Source organism: Pan paniscus, chromosome 13 (assembly GCF_029289425.2).
Source record: "Pan paniscus chromosome 13, NHGRI_mPanPan1-v2.0_pri, whole genome shotgun sequence".
Lineage (NCBI taxonomy): Eukaryota > Metazoa > Chordata > Mammalia > Primates > Hominidae > Pan > Pan paniscus.
Window position 1 is genome coordinate 105,521,482 of NC_073262.2, and position 22,723 is coordinate 105,544,204.

A 22,723-nucleotide genomic window follows, 5' to 3' on the forward strand; every position below is an offset into this window, starting at 1 on the left:
TACTCCCCACCCCTTAACTAGTGTACTTACCTAAGCCAGTCATACTTCCCTCAGTCTTCACTGCAGCATCCTGTGCAGGCCTGCTGAATCCCTCTAAGTTCTTTGAGGCTCACCTGTACTTGCTTTCTCACCTCCAAGTAAAACTTTTCACTCCCTCAGGGTAGCTCTTTTTAACTCGTTTTAAAGGAAGAAATCCATCCTTACAGAAATTTATACCAATTTGTTAATGGCTGATGTTCCCTCCAAAGTTTTTTCTTTTTAAGAAAAAGGGCTTATTAACGTCAAAGAAAATTTTACTGATGAAATTTCAGAGTGAGTGAGCAAAAGTAAATAAAGTAAAAAAAATAAAATTAGGCTAGTAAAGGTAACTTGCAGTAGGATCAGAGTACCTGTCAGGAAACTGGGAATATTTGGAATTCTTACCCCTAAGCTATTGGCACTTTTTACAACTTCTTCCTAAACTCCACTTCTCAATCTGTTCTACCTAATGTTTTTTCAGTGGCTACAATGCCTGCATAGTTAGAGCTCTAGCTTTTGGGTGGTGTCGGAGATAGAGTTTTTTGTATGTTACGGTACTGCTTCTAATTAAATTTCAACCGGCAAAAGTTGAAAACAAAAAGGAACAAATAATTCCTTTTAACATCTTTAATTTGTTAACCTATCCAGAAAAAGATTTAAAGCTATGGATTTTTGACTAATAAAGGCAGAAGAGAGCTTTGTTTATTGGTTTGAAAAAGTTCCTGTTGTAATAATAGAGTACGGGCTTTGAAATAAACACATGTAGGTTTGAGTTCTTGCTCAGCCACTCAGCATATTTGTAATCTTGGGAAAGTTACTTATCTGCCTATCCTATATGTAAATTGGAACAGGTAACTGAATCACAGCATTGTCAAAAGGGTTAAATGATATAGGTAAAACACTTTTAGCATAGTACCTTACTATGGTAAATGCTCAATAAATGATAACCTTATAATTTTGAGCAATGAACCTCATCATCTTTTTCTATAAAATGATGATAATAATAGGTCCTATATCACAGAATAGTAGAGTGATTGTTGATAATTCTAGCTAATAATTATTTAGGATAGTTGAGATTCAATACATTCTATTTTATAACTATGACAATTAAATTCATAATCTTTTTTTTTTTTTTTTGAGACGGGGTCTCGCTCTGTCGCCCAGGCTGGAGTGCAGTAGTGCACTCTCAGCTCACTGCAAGCTCCGCCTCCCGGGTTCACGCCATTCTCCTGCCTCAGACTCCTGTAGCTGGGACTACAGGCGCCCACCACCATGCCCGGCTAATGTTTTTTTGTATTTTTAGTAGAGATGGGGTTTCACCGTGTTAGCCATGATGGTCTTGATCTCCTGACCTTGTGATCCGCCCGCCTCGGCCTCCCAAAGTGCTGGGATTACAGGCGTGAGCCACCGTGCCTGTCCTAAATTCATAATCTTAATTGATCTATCATAATAGTGCTTATATTTTAAAAGTCAAAGAGCTCTCAGAAATATTAAGAAATTTTTTTGATCTTGATGTCATCATGTTTAGACAGTGAATATTCAGATTACTTTAAAAATTAAGCCAGGTGCAGTAAGCCAAGATCGCATCATTGCACTCCAGCCTGGGCAACAAGAGTGAAACTCTGTCTCAAAAAAAAAATGGGAAAGAAAGAAAAAGAAAATTAAACTGTATTTAAATCGTATTCTTGACAATTTACTTTAGAATAGTAAATTGTATTCCTAATAGGAAAAAAGCAAGAAAAAGATAAATTTTTTTTTTTTTTTTTTTTTTTTTTTTTCTTTTTTATTGATCATTCTTGGGTGTTTCTCGCAGAGGGGGATTTGGCAGGGTCACAGGACAATAGTGGAGGGAAGGTCAGCAGATAAACAAGTGAACAAAGTTCTCTGGTTTTCCTAGGCAGAGGACCCTGCGGCCTTCCGCAGTGTTTGTGTCCCTGGGTACTTGAGATTAAGGAGTGGTGATGACTCTTAACGAACATGCTGCCTTCAAGCATCTGTTTAACAAAGCACATCTTGCACCGCCCTTAATCCATTCAACCCTGAGTGGATACAGCACATGTTTCAGAGAGCACAGGGTTGGGGGTAAGGTCACAGATCAACAGGATCCCAAGGCAGAAGAATTTTTCTTAGTACAGAACAAAATGAAAAGTCTCCCATGTCTACCTCTTTCTACACAGACACAGCAACCATCCGATTTCTCAATCTTTTCCCCACCTTTCCCCCCTTTCTATTCCACAAAACCGCCATTGTCTTCATGGCCCGTTCTCAATGAGCTGTTGAGTACACCTCCCAGATGGGGTGGTGGCCGGGCAGAGGAGCTCCTCACTTCCCAGTAGGGGCGGCCGGGCAGAAGCACCCCTCACCTCCCGGACGGGGCGGCTGGCCGGGCGGGGGGCTGACCCCCCCACCTCCCTCCCGGACGGGGCGGCTGGCCGGGCGGGGGGCTGACCCCCCACCTCCCTCCCGGACAGGGCGGCTGGCCGGGCAGAGGGGCTCCTCACTTCCCAGTAGGGGCGGCCGGGCAGAGGCGCCCCTCACTTCCCCGACGGGGCGGCTGGCCCGGCGGGGGGCTGACCCCCCCTCCTCCCTCCCGGAGGGGGCGGCTGGTCGGGCAGAGGGGCTCCTCACTTCCCGGTAGGGGCGGCCGGGCAGAGGCGCCCCTCACCTCCCGGACAGGGCGGCTGGCCGGGCCGGGGGCTGATCCCCCCACCTCCCTCCCGGACGGGGCGGCTGGCCGGGCGGGGGGCTGACCCCCCCCACCTCCCTCCCGGACGGGGCGGCTGGCCGGGCAGAGGGGCTCCTCACTTCCCAGAAGGGGCGGCCGGGCAAAGGCGCCCCTCACCTCCCGGATGGGGCGGCTGGCCAGGCGGGGGGCTGACCCCCCCACCTCCCTCCCGGACGGGGCGGCTGGCCGGGCCGGGGGCTGACCCCCCCACCTCCCTCCCAGACAGAGCGGCTGGCCGGGCAGAGGGGCTCCTCACTTCCCAGTAGGGGCGGCCGGGCAGAGGCGCCCCCCCCACCTCCTGGACAGGGCGGCTGGCCGGGCAGGGGGCTGATCCCCCCACCTCCCTCCCGGAAGGGGTGGCTGGCCAGGCGGGGGGCTGATCCCCCCACCTCCCTCCCGGACGGGGCGGCTGGCCGGGCTGGGGGCTGACCTCCCCACCTCCCTCCCGGATAGGGCGGCTGGCCAGGAGGGGGGCTGACCCCCCCACCTCCCTCCCGGACGGGGCGGCTGGCTGGGCAGAGGGGCTCCTCACTTCCCAGTAGGGGCGGCCGGGCAGAGGCACCCCTCGCCTCCCGGACGGGGCGGCTGGCCAGGCGGGGGGCTGACCCCCCCACCTCCCTCCCAGACGAGGCGGCTGGCCGGGCAGAGGGGCTCCTCACTTCCCGGTAGGGGCGGCCGGGCAGAGGTGCCCCTCACCTCCCGGACGGGGCGGCTGGCCGGGCGGGGGGCTGACCCCCCCACCTCCCTCCCAGACGAGGAGGGAGGACGCTCCTCACTTCTCAGACGGGGTGGCTGCCGGGCGGAGGGGCTCCTCACTTCTCAGACGGGGCGGTTGCCAGGCAGAGGGTCTCCTCACTTCTCAGACAGGGCGGCCGGGCAGAGACACTCCTCACATCCCGGACGGGGCGGCAGGGCAGAGGTGCTCCCCACATCTCAGACGATGGGCGGCCGGGCAGAGACGCTCCTCACTTCCCAGATGTGATGGCGGCCGGGAAGAGGCGCTCCTCACTTCCTAGATGGGATGGCGGCCGGGCAGAGACGCTCCTCACTTTCCAGACTGGGCAGCCAGGCAGAGGGGCTCCTCACATCCCAGACGATGGGCAGTCAGGCGGAGACGCTCCTCACTTCCCAGACGGGGTGGCTGCCAGGCAGAGGCTGCAATCTCGGCACTTAGGGAGGCCAAGGCAGGCGGCTGGGAGGTGGTTGTAGCGAGCCGAGATCACGCCACTGCACTCCAGCCTGGGCGCCATTGAGCACTGAGTTAACGAGACTCCGTCTGCAATCCTGGCACCTCGGGAGGCCGAGGCTGGCGGATCACTCGCGGTTAGGAGCTGGAGACCAGCCCAGCCGACACATCGAAACCCCGTCTCCACCAAAAAAATACGAAAACCAGTCAGGCGTGGCGGCGCACGCCTGCAATCGCAGGCACTCGGCAGGCTGAGGCAGGAGAATCGGGCAGGGAGGTTGCAGTGAGCTGAGATGGCAGCAGTACCGTCCAGCTTCGGCTCGGCATCAGAGGGGGACCGTGGAAAGAGGGGAGAGGGGAGAGGGGGGAGGGGGGAGGGGAGAGGGGAGAGGGGAGAGGGGAGAGGGAGCTCTATCTACCACACAGTCCTCTCTGTGTGTCCGAAAAAGATAAATTTTTAAAACGTTATATTCCTAATAGATATTTCATTTTTAATAAGCCCCTCAATAGGACCTTATTTGCAGTTGAATCTAACTTTGTAAAAAGTTTCCTATTTTAATAGAGTTCTTTTGTATTTCTGTGTAGTGCATATTGGAAATCAGTCAATAAATAATAGTTAAATGAATTTTAAAAATCAGGATAATCAACTCTTAGAAACATAAAATCTTAGTATTATTATTATATTTTTTGAGACGGAGTCTCACTCTGTCGCCCAGGCTGGAGTGCAGTGGTGCAATCTCGGCTCACTGCAACCTCCGCCTCCCAGGTTCAAGCAATTCTCCCGCCTCAGCCTCCCAGGTAGCTGGGACTACAAGTGCGTGCCACCGTGCCCGGCTCATTTTTTGTATTTTTGGTAGAGACGGGGTTTCACCATGTTAGCCAGGATGGTCTTGACCTCCTGACCTTGTGATCCGCCTGCCTTGGCCTCCCAAAGTGCTGGCTGGGATTACAGGTGTGAGCCACTGCACCTGGCCCAAAGTTCTTTAATTCCAGAAAATTTTAGATCTATGTAAACACCTCAGTAAATTGAAGAAATTTCTATTACCTTGCCATCAGACAGCTTTGTATTAAATTAAATCTCTATATTCAGGTCAGTTTCTTTTGCATTTTCCATAATTGCGTTAGTTAATTAGCAAACATGAGTTCACTTAAAATGTTCAGTTCCTCTGTGATATCATGAAATAAACCTGATATTAAAAATTCAGATATAGTTATAAAACACACAGAATATAAATTTTATACGTAGAGACTTTAAGTGTCTTGATCATCCTTGTATCTCCAGCACATAGAACAGTCACTTGGATGTGTAGTAATAATTCATTTTGTGAATGAATATCTGCTTATAAATATATATGATTAGAAAAAATCTGGAAGAATATGCAAAAATGTCAATAGTGATTTCTGTAAAATTATAAGTGACTTTAACTTTCTGATGTTGCTATATTAACATAATATTTGTTTTAATGACATAAACAATAAAACTTAAAATTTTATTGAAAAAATTTTTTTTCCTGAGATGGGGTCTCACTCTGTCACCCAGGCTGGCGTTATGACTCACTGTAGCCTCAAACTCCTGAGCTCAACCAGTCCTCCCACCTCAGCTTCCCAAGAAGCTATAGGGACTATAGGCACTCACCACCATGCCTGGCTGATTTTTTTTTTTTTTCAATAGAGACAGAATCTCATTATATTTCCCAGGCTGATCTTAAACTCTGGCTTCAAGCCATTCTTCCACCTTGGCTTCCCAAAGTGCTAAGATTACAGGGATTAGCCACCACACTGAGCCCTTAAAAAGAAATTTTTAATCTTTTGAGACAGGGTCTTGCCCTGTCATGATCATGGTTCACTGCAGCCTCAACGTCCTGGGCTCAGGCAATCCCCCCACCTCAGCTTTCTAAGTAGCTGGGACCACAGACACATGCCACCACACCCAGCTAATTTTTAAAAATTTTTTTGTAGAGATGGGGGTCTCACTATGTCAGCCAGGTTGGTCTTGAACTCCTGGATTCAAGTGACCTGCCTGCCCCAGCCTCCCAAAGTGATGGGATTACAGTAGTGAGCTACCAGCCTGGCCTGGAACAAGAAAAGGATACCCACTCTCACCACTCATCTTTAATATAGTACTGGAAGTCCTACTAGCCAGAGCAGTCAGACAAGAGAAAGAAATAAAGAGCATTTAGGCCAGTTGCTATGCCTCACGCCTATAATCCCAGCACTTTGGGAATCCAAGGTGGGTGGATCACCTCAGGTCCAGAGTTTCAGACAAGCCTGGTCAACATGTGGAAACCTCTTCTCTTCTAAAAATACAAAAAAATTAGCTGGGTGTGGTGGCAGGCTCCTGTAATCCTAGCTACTTGGGAGGCTGAGGCATGAGAATCACTTGAACCCGGTAGGTGAAGATTGCAGTGAGCTGAGATTAAGATCTCACCACTGCACTCCAGCCTGGGTGACAGAGTGAGACTCTGTCTCAAAAAAGAAAAAAGAAATAAAAGAGCATCCCAGTTGGTAAAGAGGAAGTCAAACTGTCACTGTTTGCAGATAATATGATTGTTTACCTAGAAAACTCTAAAGACTCCTCCAGAAAGCTCCTAGAACTGATCAAAGAATTCAGCAAAGAAGGCCAGGCGAGGTGGCTCACGCCTGTAATCCCAGCACTTTGGGAGGCTGAGGTGGGCGGATCACCTGAGGTCAGGAGTTTGAGACCAGCCTGACCAACATGGTGAAACCCCATCTCTACTAAAAATACAAAATTAGCCAGGTGTGGTGGTGCATGCCTGTAATCCCAGCTACTTGGGAGGCTGAGGCAGGAGAATCGCTTGAACCTGGGAGGCAGAGGTTGCCATGAGCCGAGATCACGGCCATTGCACTCCAGCCTGGGCAAAAGAGTGAAACTCCATCTCAAAAAACAAAAAATAAAGAATTCAGCAAAGTTTCCGGATACAAAATTAATGTACACAATTAATTTTGTGCAGTAGCTCTCCTGTACACCAACAGCAGCCAAGCTGAGAATGAAATCAAGAACTCAACCCCTGTTACAATAGCTGCAAAAAAAGTAAAATACTTAGGAATATACCTAACCAAGGAGGTGAAACACCTCTGCAAGGAAAACTACAAAACACTGCTGAAACATAGACAACATATACAAATGGAAACATATCCCATGTTCATGGGTGGGTAGAATCAGTACTGTGAAAATGACCATACTGCCAAAAGCAATCTAGAAATTCAATGCAATTCCCATCAAAATACCACCATCATTCTTCACAGAATTAGAAAAAACAATCCTAAAATTCATGTGGAACTAAAAAAGAGCCCACATAGCCAAAGCAAGACAAAGCAAAAAGAACAAATCCGGAGGCATTACATTACCTGATTTCGAACTATACTATAAGGCTGTACTCACCAAAACAGCATGGTACTGGTATCAAAATAGGTACATAGACCAATGGAACAGAATAGAGAACCCAGAAATAAACCGACATACATAACAGCCAACTGATTTTCGACAAAGCAAACAAAACCTTCAAGTGGTGAAATGACACCCTATTCAACAGATGGTGCTGGGATAATTGGCTAGCCACATGTAGGAGAATGAAACTGGATCCTCATCTCTCACCTTATACAAAAATCAACTCAAGATGGATTAAGGACTTAAATCTAATGTGATGTTAATTTTTGTTTCCCTAATGACTAATGCTGATCAGCATCTTTTGTGTGCTTACTTGCTAGCTATATATCTTCTTTAGTGAAGTTGTATCGTCAAACATCTTGCCAATTTTTTTAGTTGAGTTGTCTTACTGAGTTGTAAAAGTTCTTTAGAGTTTGAATATAAGGTCTTTGTCAGGTACATGTTTTGCAAATATTTTTTCCCATCTGTAATGAGAACACATTTTAAATTTTGACAAAGTCCAATTCATAGATTTTTTTTCTTTTATATTTTTTACTGTTTGTTTCAGGTTTAATATATCTTTGCCAAGTCCAAGTGTACAAAGATTTTCTCCTGTGTTTTCTTCTAGAAGTTTTATCATTTGATAGTCTGTGATCCATTTCAAGTTGATTTGCTATCTGGTGTGAGGTAAGGGTCAAGGTTTATTGTTTTACATACGGCTATTTAGTTGTTTTAGCACCATTAGTTAAAAAGTGTCCTTTTTCTCTTGATGTATTGATATATTTGTCAAAAAGCAATTGACTACCACCTAGAAATAGCTTCTCAGCTCCATCTCGAATCTGTCCAGTTCAGCCTGCTTGCCTCTACTCCATCCTCCACCATATCTATCAGGGTGACCCAGAAGTCCTACATGGTATCCACCTCTGGTCCCTTGGTGGCCAAGGGCCTCCTTGGCAGCTGCTTATACAAGAGTGGGCCAGATGTCTGCATCAACTCCTAGAATTTCTCCTGGATGGGCAACAGCAGCAGCTTCTGGGGTAGCCTGGACACTGGCATGGGTCTGGAGGGAGGCTATGCCAGGTCTGGTGGTATGGAGGAGCATCACAGCTGCCACAGTGACCCAGAGCCTCCCGAGTCCCCTTAAGCTGGATGTGCACACCAACACCCAGGCTGTATGCACCCAGGAGAAATTGCAGATCAAGACCCTAAACAAGTTTGCCCCCTTCATTGAGAAGGTACCCTTCCTGGAGCAGCAGAACAAGATACTGGAGACCAAGTGGATCCTTTTGCAGCAGCAAAAAGTAGCTTGGAGCAACATGGACAGCATGTTTGAGAGCTACATCAACAACCTAAAGCAGCAACTGGACACACTGAGCCAGGAGCAGCTGAAGCTGGAGGCAGAACTTGGCAACATGGAGAGACCAGTGGAGAACTATCAAAAGTGTGAAGTTTAAATAACCAAGCCTACAGAGATGGAGAATGAATTTGTCCTCATCAAGAAGGATATGAATGTAGCTTACATGAACAAGGTAGAGCTGGAATCTCACCTGGAAATGCTGACTGACAAGATCAACTTCCTCATTCAGCTGTATGAAGAGGAGATCTGTGAGCTGTAGTCCCAGTTCTTGGACACATCCCTGGTCCTGTCCATGGACAACAGCCACTCCCTCAATTTAAATGGCATCCTTGCCGAGGTCCGTGCCCAGTATGAGGAGATCACCAGCTGCAGCTGAGCTGAAACTGAAAGCATGTACAAGGAGTATTAGGAATATGATCAAGTGTGAGGAGCTGCAGACGCTGCCTGGGAAGCCAAGGATGACCTGCGTCACATGAAGACAGATCTCTAAGATGAACCAGAACATCAGCTTGCTTCAGGCTGAGAATGAGGGCCTCAAAGGCCAGAGGGCTTCCTTGGAGGCTGCCATCCCAGATGCTGAGTAGCAGGGGGAGCTGGCCATTAAGGATGCCAGTGCCAAGCTGGAAGCCGTCCTCCAGAGAGCCAAGCAAGACATGGCCTGTCAGCTGCTTGAGTAACAGGAGCTGGTGAATGTTAAACTGGCCATGGACATCAAGATCTCCACTTACAAGAAGCTGCTGAAAGGCAAGGAGAGCCAGGTGGAGTCTGGGATGCAGAGCATGAGTATCCATACAGAAACCACCAGTGGCTACTCAAGGGACTGAGCTCAGCCTGCGAAGGCCTCACAAGCTTTGGCCACAAGTATGACCTAGGGCCCCTTCCAATCCAGCTTAGACTCTGGCAGGGGCTCCACCTCCTTCAGCTGCACCAGCTCCTTCAGGGCCGTGGTTGGGAAGAGGATCGAGATCCACAATGGGAAGCTAGTATCTGAGTCCTTTGATGTCCTGCAATGAATGCCACTGCAACTCCTCCCAGCCTACCTACCTCCTCTGGCCGACCAGAGCCTGTGGGGGAGGCAACTGTGCAGGGAAGCATAGGGAACAGGAGACCACCTGAGGCCCAATTGTGGACCTCAGCCCACCCTTAAGGGAACCTAGGGTGGTTCCTAGACGACTGCCTCTTTTTCATGCTCACAACTGAAAACCAGTTTATACCTTTGGGAGCCTTCTGGTTAAAACAAAATTTTAAAAACAGACAAAACCTAGTTCAATTGTTTTTTCAAAATAAAGCCTCAGCTAAGCCAAAGAAAAAAGCAATTGGCCAGATAATGTGTGGGTCAATTTCTGGATTGTCTATTCTGTCCATTGATCTATTTGTCTATTTTTACGCCGATACCATAATTTCTTGATTGTTATATCTTTGTATTAAGTCTAAAAATCAGTAGTAGTGTAAGAACTCCAACCTTGTCTTCTTTTCCAAAGTTGTTTTGGCTGTTCAACCTTTGCACTTCCGTATGAATTTTAGAATCAGATTCTCAATTTTAAAAAACCTACTGGGATTTAGGTTGGGATGATATACAATACATAGATCAAGTTGGAAGATATAATATCTTATTGAGTCTTCCATTTTATAGACACAGTATATGTCATCACTCATTCAGATATTCTTTAATTTCTCCTACCTAGGTTTTGTAGTTTACGATACATATATCTTGCATATCTCTTGTCAAGTTTATTCCTAAATTTTTATTTTTTTGAGACAGGGTCTTGCTCTGTTGCCCAGGTTGGAGGGCAGTGGTGCAATCATAGCTCACTGCAGCTCAGGCTCAGATGATCCTCCTACCTTAGCCTCTTGAGTAGCTGGGACTACAGGCATGCACCACCATGCCCAGCTAATTTTTATATTTTTTTGTAGAGATAAGGTTTCATCATGTTGCCCGTGGCTGGTCTCGAACTCCTGAGTTCAAGCAGTGTGCCCATCTCGGCTTCCCAAAGTGCTGGGATTACAGGCATGAGCCACAGTGCCTGGCTTATTTGTGCTTTTTTTTCTTTCTTTCTCTGGAGGCCTATCTTTCCCTTTCTCTACAGAAAACCAGTTTGTGGCGTTGTTGACATCTGCATTATGTCTTTTTATTCTGTTTCATTGAATTACATCCTTTAATATGGCCTTCATTTTTATGTGCTCACATTTCTTAGTTTCTGGCTTTTCAAAATGGACACATAGTTCATTAATTCAGTCTTTTTTTTTCCATAAAAGCAAGCTTTTAAAAATATTTTTAATTGACAAAAATTGTGTATATTGATGATATACAACATGATGTATGTATATATCCTGGATGGGTTAGAGCAGGCTAATTAACATATGTATTACTCATATACTTTTTTCGTGGTGAGAATATTTAAAATCTATTCTTGCAGCAGTTTTCAAGTGTATAATATATTGTGGGGTTTTTGGCTTTTTTTCTTTCATTATTTTTAATTGACACATAATTGTATAAGTTAATGGGGTATAGTGTGATATTTTGATACATGTATAAAACGTGTAATGATCAAATCAGGATAGTTAGCATATTCATCATCTCAAACATTTTTCATTTCTTTGTATTGGGACCATTCAAAATCTGCTCTTCTAGCTATTTGAAAATATACGATATATTGTTAATTATAGTCACCCTATAGTGCTATAGAACACCAGAACTTATTCCTCCTATCTAGCTGTCTTTTTTTTTTTTTTTTTTTTTTTGAGACAGGGTCTCACTCTTGTCCCCTAGGCTGGAGTGCAGCGGCGTGATCACAACTCCCTGCAGCCTTGATCTCCCAGGTTCAAGCAATCCTCACCTAAGCCTCCTGAGTAGCTAGGACTACGGGTGTACACCACCATGCCCAGTTAATTTTTTAATTACTATATTTGGTAGAGATGGGGTCTCACTATGTTGTCCAGGTTGCCTGGGGTCAAGCTTGACCTCCCAAAATGCTAGGATTACAGGCATGAGCAACCACACTCTGTCCTAGCTGTACTTTTGTAACCATCAACCATTTGGCTGTTCCCTTCCCTACCCTACCCTTCCCCACCTCTAGTAACCATTATTCTACTCCCTACTTCTATGAAATCAACCTTTTAACTTTACACATGAGTGAGAACATGCAGTATTTGTCTTTCTGTGCCTGGCTTATTTCTCAAACATGATGTCCTCTAAGCCCATCTACGTTGCTGTGAATGACAGAATTTCATTTTTTTTTATGGCTAAATAGTATTCTATTGTGTATATATACCACATTTTCTTTACCAGTTTATCTGTTTACGGACACTTAGGTTGATTCCATATCTTGACCATTGTGGAATAATGATGTAATAAACATGGGAGTGCAGCTTTCTCCTTGACTTACTGATTTCCTTTCCTTTGGATATTTACCCATTAGTGGAATTGCTGGATCATATGGTAGTCTATTTTTAGTTTTTTGAGTAATCTCTATACTGTTTTTCATAATGGCTGTACTAATTTACACCAACAGTGTATGAGTTCCCTTTTCTCCAAATCCTTGCCAGCATTTGTTATTTTTTGTCTTTTTGATAATAGCCATTCTAACCGAGGTGAGATGATAGCTCATTGTGATTTTGATTTGTATTTACCCGATTCTTAGAGATTTTTTTTTAAAGATATATACCCGTTGACCATTCGTATGTCTTCTTCGTGAGACAGGGTCTCATTCTATCGTCCAGGCTGGAGTGCAGTGGCTCAATCTCGGCTCACTACAGCCTCAATCTCCCGGGCTTAGGTGCGAGCAGCTAGGACCACAGGTCCGTGCCACCATCCCCGGCTAATTTTTTGTGTTTTTGTAGAGACAGGGTTTCACCATGTTGTCTAGGCTGGTCTCAAACTCCTGACCTCAGGCAGTCCTCAAGCCTCAGCCTCCCAAAATGTGGGGATTACAGGTGTGAGCCATCATGCCTGGCCTGTATATCTTCTTTTGAGAGATGTCTGTTCAGCTCATTTGTCCATTTCTAAATGAAATTATTTATTTATTAATCCCTCATGGAATAGTTTGCAAATATTTTCTTCCACTCTGCAGGTTGTCTGTTCACTTTGTTGCTTGTTTAGTTTGCTGTACAAAAGCTTTTTAGTTTGATACAAATCCATTTGTCTATTTTTGCTTTTGAGGTCTTAGCCATAAAATCTTTGCCTAGACCAATGTCCTGAAGCGTTACCCCTGTGTTTTCTTCTGGTAGTTTTATAGTTCCAGGTCTCACATTTAAGTCTTTAATCCATTTTTAGTTGGTTTTTATATATGGTGAGAGCTAGGGGTCTACTTTCATTTTACTGCATACAGATATCCAGTTTTCCCAGGACCTTTTATCAAAGGGACTGTCCCTTCCCCAGTGAATATTCTTGGTACCTTTGTTGAAAATCAATTGGCTGTAAGTGCGTAGATTTTGTTTGTTTGTTTGTTTTCTATTCTCTTCCATTGGTGTGTCTGTTTTTATGCCAGTACTGTGATGTTTTGGTTATATAGCTTTGTAATATATTTTGAAGCCAGATAGTATGATGCTTCTAGCTTTGTTCTTTTTGCTTAGGATTGCTTTGGCTAGTCAAGGTCTTTTGTGGTTCCATACAAATTTTAAGGTTTTTGTTGTTTCTATTTATGTGAAGACTATCATTGGGATTTCGGGGCTTTTGTTGTTGTTGTTGTTTTGTTTTTTAAGAGATAGGGTCTTGCTACAGTACCCAGACTGGCCTTGGAATCCTGGGCTCAAGCAATCCTCCTGCCTCAGCCTTCTGAGTAGCTGGGACTATGGATGTGTGCTGTTGTACCCAGCTCATTGGTATTTTTATAAGGATTGCAGTGAATCTGTTGATCGCCTTTGGTAGTATGGTCATTTTCACAATATTAATTATTCCACTCCATAAATGCGATGTCTTTCCATTTTTTGTGTGTGTTCTCCAATTTATTTCATTCAATGTGTGTGGGGGGGTTTTTTTTGTTTTGTTTTGAGACAGGGCCTCAATCTGTCGCCCAGGCTGGAGTGCAGTGGCTCGATCTCGACTCACTCCAACCTCTGCCTCCTGGGCTCAAGCGATTCTCATGCCTTAGCCTCCTGAATAGCCGGAATTATAGTTGTGCATCACCATGTCTGCCTAATTTTTGTATTTTTAGTAGACACAGGGTTTCACCATGTTGGCCAGGCCTGTCTCAACTCCTGACCCCAAGTCATCCACCTGCCTTGGCTTTCCAAAATGCTGGGATTACAGGCCTGAGCCACCACACCTGGCCTCGTTCAGTGTTTTACAGTATTTAATGGTATCCCATAATTCTTATAGACTTTCTTTGTTCATTTTCATCGTTATTTCCTTCTTTTCTCTCTCTGGGTAATTTCAAATGACCTATGTCCAAGTTCAGAAATTCTCTCTGCTTGATCAAGTCTGCTATTGAAGCTCTCTATTGTATTTATTTCATTCATTGAATTCTTCAGCAGCAGGATTTTTGTTTTGTTCTTTTTATTATTTGTATCTCTTTGTTGAATTTCTTGTTCATATTGTGAGTTGTTTTCCTGACTTCATTGAATTATCTATTTGTATTTTCTTGTTTCTTGTTAAGTTTAAGACCATTGTTTTGAAAAATTTTTGGCAACTCGTAGCCTTTTTATCATTAGAATCTGTTACTAGAGTTACAACTCCCTTGATCAACATGGGTTTAAACTGCACAGGTCCTGTACTCAGGTTTTCTTTAGCCTCTACCATCCCTGAGACAGTGGGACCAACCCCTCCTCTTCTTCCTCTCCCTTAGCCTATTCAACTTATATTTAGATGATGAGGATGAATACCTTTATGATGATCCACTTCCCCTTAATGATTAGTAAATACATTTTCTCTTCCTTATGACTTTTTTCTTTTTTTTTTTTTTTTGGCGACGGAGTTTCACTTTTGTTGCCCAGGCTGGAGTGCAATGGTGCAATCTCGGCTCACCGCAACCTCCACCCCCCGATTCAAGCGATTCTCCTGCCTCAGCTTCCTTAGTAGCTGGGTTTACAGGCATGTGCCACCATGCCCGGCTAATTTCATATTTTTAGTAGAGATGGGTTTCTCCATGTTGGCCAAGCTGGTCTCGAACTCTCGACCTTAGGTTATCCGCCTGCCTTGGCCTCCCAAAGTGCTGGGATTACAGGTGTGAGCCACTGCGCCCGGCCATGACTTTCTTCATAAACTTTTATTTAGCTAACTTAATTATAAGAATACAGTATATAATACATATAACATAAAACTATATGTTAATTGACTGTTTATGTTATTGGTAAGGCTTCCAGCCAATAGTAAGCTATTAGTAGTTAAGCCTTTGGGCAGTCAAAAGTTATACACACATTTTTGACCGTGTGAGCAGTTGGTACCCCAATTCCTGCATTGTTTGAGGGTCAGCTGTATTATGTTCCTTTGGTAGCGTCATACTTCCTTGTGTTTCTGTGTCAATGTCTGTTTATTTGGTGGAACAATGGCCTTTTCTAAACTTTCTAGAGTAGCTTTGTAGAGAAAGACACTCACCTGCAGTTGGGTTTTATCGTGCCAGTCAGGAAGGGTATAGTGTCTGTTTGTGGATAGGTGCAGTGGTATAGTTTTCATGCAGCTTTTTCAGCTGCATTCAACGTCAGCAATAACTGGGTGCTCATTCTAATTTTAATTAATAACGTCACCAATAACTGGGTGCTCATTCTAATTTTCTCCCCAAAGGGAAGACTTAACCAAGATGTCAGGTCTGAATAGACTACAAGTAGCTACAGTAGCGCTGGGTTCCAGGTACTGGTGCTAGGCACAGGGTCTGTATTAGTCTGTTCTTGCAGTGATATAAACAAATACTTGAGACTGGGTAATTTATAAAGAAAAGAGGTTTAATTGGTTCATGGTTCTGCAGGCTGTACAGGAAGCATTGTGGCTTCTACTGGGGAGGCGTCAGGAAGCTTCCAGTCATGGTGGAAGGCAAAGGGGGAACCAGCATTTCACATGGCAGGAGCAGGAGGAAGAGAAAGAGTGGGGAAGTGCCACACACTTAAACAACGAGATCTCACTATCTCAAGGAGAGCTCTGGGCAGATGACGTTAAACCATGAGAAACCCCCACCATGATCCAGTCACCTCCCACCAGGCCCCACCTCCAACATTGGGGGTTATAATTGAACATGAGATTTGGGTGGGGACACGGACCCAGACCATATCAGAGTCTCACAAACCTGTTATGGCACCTGAGTTTTGGGGTACAGGTTAGCACTCTGTGGCAGAGTTGAATGTAGATTGACCACAGAGCTAGGGTCTGTGACTCTCAGATACCCTCTAGCAGCTCAGGCCCAGGGAGCTAGGTTATAGCTGTGATTCTACCTCTGAGAGGCAGGGCACAGAACTGGCCCAAGCCCAGGGGAACGGAGGGGGTACCCTGGAGGTTTGGGAGCAGGGTACAGCTACAGTTTGGGAACATGAGCCAATAGGGCTCGGTGGTAAGTCAAGTCCCAGGGGGATGAAGCACTGTGTAATAGTAACTGTAGTCCCTGGGAACTCGGCAGTATCTCAGACTCTGTGAGGCCAGTTGCAGCAGCAGCAGCAGCAGCAGCAGCAAGTGCCCCAGAATGGTGGAGTACAACTGTTGTTTAGGCCCTGGGGGTGTAGGGAACAGCATAGCAATGACTGCACTCCCTACGGAGAAGGGTGTCTTAGCAGCTCAGACTCTAGGGGGCTAGTCCAGCTCTAGGGAAGATGAGTACTAGATAAGTTTGGTCTGTAGGGCAGAGTGTCTCAGCTCAACCACTGCTGTGTTTCCCTAGGACACAGGATACTGTCAGCTCAGCCCTGGGATGGGCAGCTGCTCAACTTGGCCACAGCACCAGTTCTCCAGGGGCCCATGTGCTGCTTCAGCTTAAGCCTGGGCGGCATGACTGTTCTGGGAGGCCCAGGCATCATTTCCTGGAATGTGGGTAGTTGCTTCACCTTATGCACTGGAGAGGCATGACTGCTCTGAGCAGCTAAGGTACTGTTTCCCTAGGAGGCAGGATACTGCTTCAGCTCTGGCCTGAGGGGGTGATAGGAGGGGGAGATAGGAGGGGGAGGTGGGGTGGCTCCACCTCTGCTTCCCCCGACCCCTGTACAGGGGTATAAGAGCTGTTTGCAGCTCAACTTGGGGATGTTGGGCCACTGGGCTAGTGTGGTTCAGTCTTGGCTTAGCCTCAGGGATAAAGGGGAACTGTGGCTACTCAGCCCCAGAGCAAGACACACTCCAGCCATAGTTTGGATTCCAAGATGACATAGCACAGTAGCTACATGAACTACAGTGCCTGGGACACAGTGTCGGTTTCTTCTCTTGGGGTAGCACAGCAGTGTGGACTCCAGAGAGCTTCCTCAGCTGGGCTTGGTGCCTGTGAAGACTGCAGGGAACCTCAGTGGTGAGGTCTATTGGTAGGATTGGTTACTGGAATCCTCTTGCTTCCCTCCTTGGTGCAGGGAGTTCTTCCTGGTTCCTAGCTCTTCCCAGTTGGGGGATTGGGTGGTGGAGGCCGGATGCTTCCTTCCATTCTCTATGTGGCCATCCCGAGTTTCTGTGCTCGTCAATGCTCTCCCTCATTTATTTTTGTTAAAATGTAGTTGTTTATTCATTGTTTTGATTGTCTCTGTGGGGGAAATGAATGCTAGGGACTTCTAGTGGGCCATCTTGCTGATGTGACATGACTACAGTATATTGCTATTAACTGTAGTCACTATGAACTTATTCCTCGTAATTGAAATTTTGTATCCTTTGACCACAGTCTGCTTTTCTTTTCTTTCCTTTCTTTTCTTTTCTTTTCTTTTTTTAAATTTACACACCACTATACAATCAGGGAACACAGCTTTCTTTCCTAATATGAGGGTTTAAAGGAGTGTCCAATCTTTTGGCTTCCCTGGACCACATTGGAAAAAGATGGATTGTCTTGGGCCACACATAAAATACACTAATGTTAGCTGATGAGTTAAAAAAAAATAGCAAAAAAAAAATCTCATAATGTTTTAAGAAAGTTTATGAATTTGCGCTGGGCTGCATTTTAAGTCGTCCTGAGCCACACCACGGGCCACAGGTTGGACAAGCTTAGTTTAAAGGCTATAAATTTCCCTTGAAATTTTATATTAGCTGTATTCACAAGTTTTGATACATGACATGTTCTTTATGGTTCAGATCTAGTATTTGCAGTTCCATGTGAATTTGAGAGGAACATACGTTCTTTAATTGTTTGGAATGAATTTTAAATATATCCAGTAATTCAAGCTTATTCTGTTTCCTTAACTTGGCTGAGATAATTATCATGAGGTCTTGCACTATGTAATACATTTGTCAATTTGGCTCTAAGTTCTATCCACTTTTTTAAAAGTTGATTTTTCTTGTTGCTGTTTGATTGTTTTTTGAGACAAGGTCTTGCTTTGTCACCTAGGCTGGAGTGCAGTGCTATGATCACAGCTGACTGCAGTCTTAACCTCCCAGGATCAAGTGATCCTCCCACCTCAGCCATGTGATTACCTGGTACTGCAGGTGAGGGCCACCACACCTGGCTAATTTTTTGTGTGTGTAGAGACAGGGTTTCAACATGTTGCCCGGGCTCGTCTGGAATTCCTGGGATCAAGCAGTCTGCCTGCCTTGGCCTCCCAAAGTGCTAGAATTACAGGCATGAGCCACTGCACCTGGCCTAAAAGTTTTTAAAGGGAAATTTCAAAAATATACAGGAGTAGGCTGGGCAGTGACTCACGTCTGTAATCCCAGCACTTTGGGAGGCCAAGGTGGGTAGATCATTTGAAGTCAGGAGTTCGATACCAGCCTGACCAACATGGTGAAACCCCATCTCTACCAAACAGTACAAAAATTAGCTGGGCATGGTGGTGTGCGCCAGTAGTGCCGGTTACTTGGGAAGCTGAGGTGGGAGAATCGCTTGAACTGGAGAGGTAGAGGTTGCAGTGAGTGGAGATTGCGCCACTGCACCCCAGCCTGAGGGCCAGAGTGAGACCTTGTCTCAAAAAAAAAATACATATTATATATAATATATAATTATATATAATTATTTATAATTATATAATATAATTATAATATATACTCCTGTATATATTTAAATATAAATATAAATTTTATAAATATATAATATATAATATATATTCATTTACTATACTAATATATATATTATATATTGTATATTATATATTTATATATTAGAATAGTAGAATATTCTACTTATATATATTATATTTATATTTATATTTATATATTTATATATATATATTAGTAGAATAGTAAATGAAGCCAGTGTACAATTATCAGTGTATGACCAATCTTGTTTTATTTATTTCTCTATCAACTGTACCCTTTTCTCTGACTTTGGTATTTATTTACTTTCTTGAGACAAGGTCTCATTTTGTCACACAGGCTGGAGTGCAGTGGCACAATCACAGCTCCTGGGCTCAAGTGATCTCCTGCCTCAGCTTGCCGAGAAGCTGGGACTGCAGGCACACACCACCATGCCCAGCTAATTTTTTTGATCTTTAGTAGAAATAGGGTCTTGTTATGTTGCCCAGGCTAGTGTCAAACTCCTGGGTTCCGGTGATCCACCCACCTCTGCCTCACAGAGTGCTGGGATTACACGCATGAGTCACCATGCTCAGCCTGACTTTGATATTTTTTAAACAAATCCTGGACGTTCTAATAATTTTATCTATAAGTATTAATATTATCATACCATTCACATACCTAAAAACACCAAAAATACTTTCTTTAGGGACAGAGTCTCACTCTGTTGCACACGCTGAATTGCAGTGGTACAGTCACAGCTTACTGCAGCCTCAAACTCCTGGGCTCGTGCCATCCTCCCACCTCAGCCTCCCAAATAATTACAACTACAGACATGTGCCACCATACCCAGCTAATTTGTTTTTATTAAGTTTCTTGTAGAAATGGGATCTCAGGCTGGTCTTGAACTCCCATGCCGGTCTCAAATTCCTGTTCTCACGTAATCCTCCCACCTCAGCCTCCCAAGTGTTAGGATTGTAAGTGTGAGCCACTGTATCCAGCCCCAAAATTCCTTTTTTTTCGTGGAATGCCTGAACATCCCAAGAAAAATTCCTTAATATCAAATATCTAGTCCACGTTCATATTTTCCTGCTTGTGTATACACATGCATATATATGTACACACACATCGTGGTGGTACTATTTTACTTTTTTTAATTGAGGTGAAATTCATATAACTTAAAATTAATCCCTTTAAAATGAACAATTTACTGACAGTTCATTCACAAAGTTGCAAAAGTGCCATGTAGAGCTTCAAAACATCTTCATCACCTCAAAATAAAATTTGGTACCCATTAGTCCATTATACCTTCCCTCAAGCCTCTGGCATCCACCAGTCTACTTTCTTTCTCTATGGATTTACCTATTTTGGATATTTTATGTAAATAGAATCATATAATATGTGACCTTTTGTGTGTGGCTTGGCTTCTGTCACTTACCATAATGGGATTTTGTTTGTTTGTTTGTTTTTAGACAGGGTCTTGATCTATCTTTGGGCTCTACCTTTGCCCATTTTGTAATTGGGTTATTTTGGATTGTAGTCTTTTTGTTGTTGAATTGTATGAGTTCTTTACATATTCCAGACCCTTATCAGATATATGATTTGCAGATATTCTTTCCCATCTATGGGTTGTCTTTTAACTCTTGTCATGGTGACCTTTGTACAAAAATTTTTATTTTGATTGTGTCCAATTTATCTGTTTTCTCTTTTACTTGTCCTATTGGTGCCATATCTAAGAAACCATCACCAAATGCAAAGACATGAAGATTTACCCCTATGTTTTTCTTCTAAGAGTTGCATGGTTTTAGTTCTTATATTCAGCTCTTTGATCCATTTTTTATTTTTGGTATGTAATATGAGGTAGGGGTTCAACATCATTCGTTTTCATGTGGATATTCAGTTGTCCTGGCACCATTTGTTGAAGATAGTATTCTTTCCTCATCAAATGCTTTTGGCACCCTTGTCAAAAATAATTTAACCATAGGTATGTTATTTCTGGACTCTCAATTCTGTTGTATTTATTGCTCTAAATTTCCCTCTGAGCACTGCTTTTTTGCAGCCCATAGATTTTGATATATTGTGCATATTATCATTGCTATATTTTATAAATTGATATATTATCTATCATCACACCCTCTAGAGTTACATGCATTTTTTTAGTTCTATAGTATTTTATTTCTGTCCTTAAAACACACATACAAAATTACAATATTGAGATTATTATTTTATACAGAGAGTGTTTATTTAGATTTTTATAGAGTTGTAATTTGTTTGCTTGCCATTTCTTCAAGCATTTCAGGACTTTTTTCTGCTATAATATTTGTTTTTTTGAAATTTTTTTTTTGCTAAAATAATGTGCTTTATTCAGTTACCTAACAGGTAAGAAATACAGAGGTAATTCCTGTACCAAATATTTTATATTTGGTGTATATTTTTTCTCTTCCCTTCTATAATGTGCTTGCTTGTATGGCATGACTTAACTGTTCCTTTTTTTTGTTATTTGTTTATTTATTATTTTTTTGAGACAGAGTCTTGCTCTTGTTGCCCAGGCTAGAGTGCAGTGGTGTGATCTTGGCTCATTACAACCTGCGTCTCTTGGGTTCAAATGATTCTCTTGCCCCAGCCTCCCAAGTAACTGGAATTATAGGCGTGCGCCACCACGCCTGGCTAGTTTTTATATTTTTAGTAGAGATGGGGTTTCACCATGTTGGCTAGGCTGGTCTCGAACTCCTGACCTCAGGTGATCCACCTGCCTCAGCCTCCCAAAGTGCAGGGATTATAGGTGTGAGCCGTTGCACCCAGCCAACTGTAAAAAAAAAAAAAAAATGTTTTAATTGTAGTAGTTGTAGATATTTACGGGGTACATGAAATGTTTTGATACTGACATGCAATGTATAATAATCATATGTAAAATGGGGTATCCATCCCCTCAAGCATTTATCCATCCCTTCAAGCATTTATCCTTTGTGTTATAAACAATCCAATTATACTCTTTTAATTATTTTTAAATATAATTAAATTATTGACGGTAGTTATCCTGTTGTGCTATCAAATATGAAGTATGTTGTTTAGAAATTTCTTTCATATACGAGACGTTGATTGTAAACTCTCAGTTTTTTGTTTTTATTTTTTATTATGATTCTTTTTGAGACGGAGTCTTGCCCTGTTGCCCAGGCTAGAGTGCCAGGGCACGATCTTGGCTTACTGCAACCTCCACTTCCCAGATTCAAGCAGTTTTCGTGCCTTAGTCACTCGAGTAGCTGTGGTTACAGGTATGCGCCACAACACCCAGCTAATTTTTTTTATTTTTTATTTTTTTTTATTTTTAGCAGAGACAGGGTTTCGCCATGTTGGTCAGGATGGTCTTGAACTCCTGGCATCAAGTGATCCGCCTGCCTCGGCCTCCAAAAGTGTTGGGATTACAGGGTGAGCCACCGTGCCCAGCCAACTTTCAGTTTTTTTTTTAATCTTAAAGTATCTTCCTTTCACTCTCTTTTCTGAAAAAAAATGGTTTTTGTTTTTTTTTTTTTTAAAGTAGTCTTTTTTTTTTTTTCTTTCTTTTTTATTGATCATTCTTGGGTGTTTCTCGCAGAGGGGGATTTGGCAGGGTCACAGGACAATAGTGGAGGGAAGGTCAGCAGATAAACAAGTGAACAAAGTTCTCTGGTTTTCCTAGGCAGAGGACCCTGCGGCCTTCCGCAGTGTTTGTGTCCCTGGGTACTTGAGATTAAGGAGTGGTGATGACTCTTAACGAACATGCTGCCTTCAAGCATCTGTTTAACAAAGCACATCTTGCACCGCCCTTAATCCATTCAACCCTGAGTGGATACAGCACATGTTTCAGAGAGCACAGGGTTGGGGGTAAGGTCACAGATCAACAGGATCCCAAGGCAGAAGAATTTTTCTTAGTACAGAACAAAATGAAAAGTCTCCCATGTCTACCTCTTTCTACACAGACACAGCAACCATCCGATTTCTCAATCTTTTCCCCACCTTTC

General features: G+C 43.7%; 1 protein-coding gene across 12 annotated transcripts in view; it reads left to right on the forward strand.

The window, feature by feature from the left end:
* CARF (calcium responsive transcription factor) overlaps nt 1–22,723 on the forward strand; it is an 81,059-nt gene that overhangs the window by 6,530 nt on the left and 51,806 nt on the right. Inside the window, exon 3 of one of the 12 annotated variants that reach the window (XM_055108972.2) lies at nt 7,886–8,004. The exons of the other annotated variants lie outside the window; for them this stretch is intronic. The gene's annotated coding sequence lies outside the window, so the exon portion shown is untranslated. The remainder of the gene's footprint in view (nt 1–7,885; nt 8,005–22,723) is intronic. 12 annotated transcript variants of the gene reach the window in all.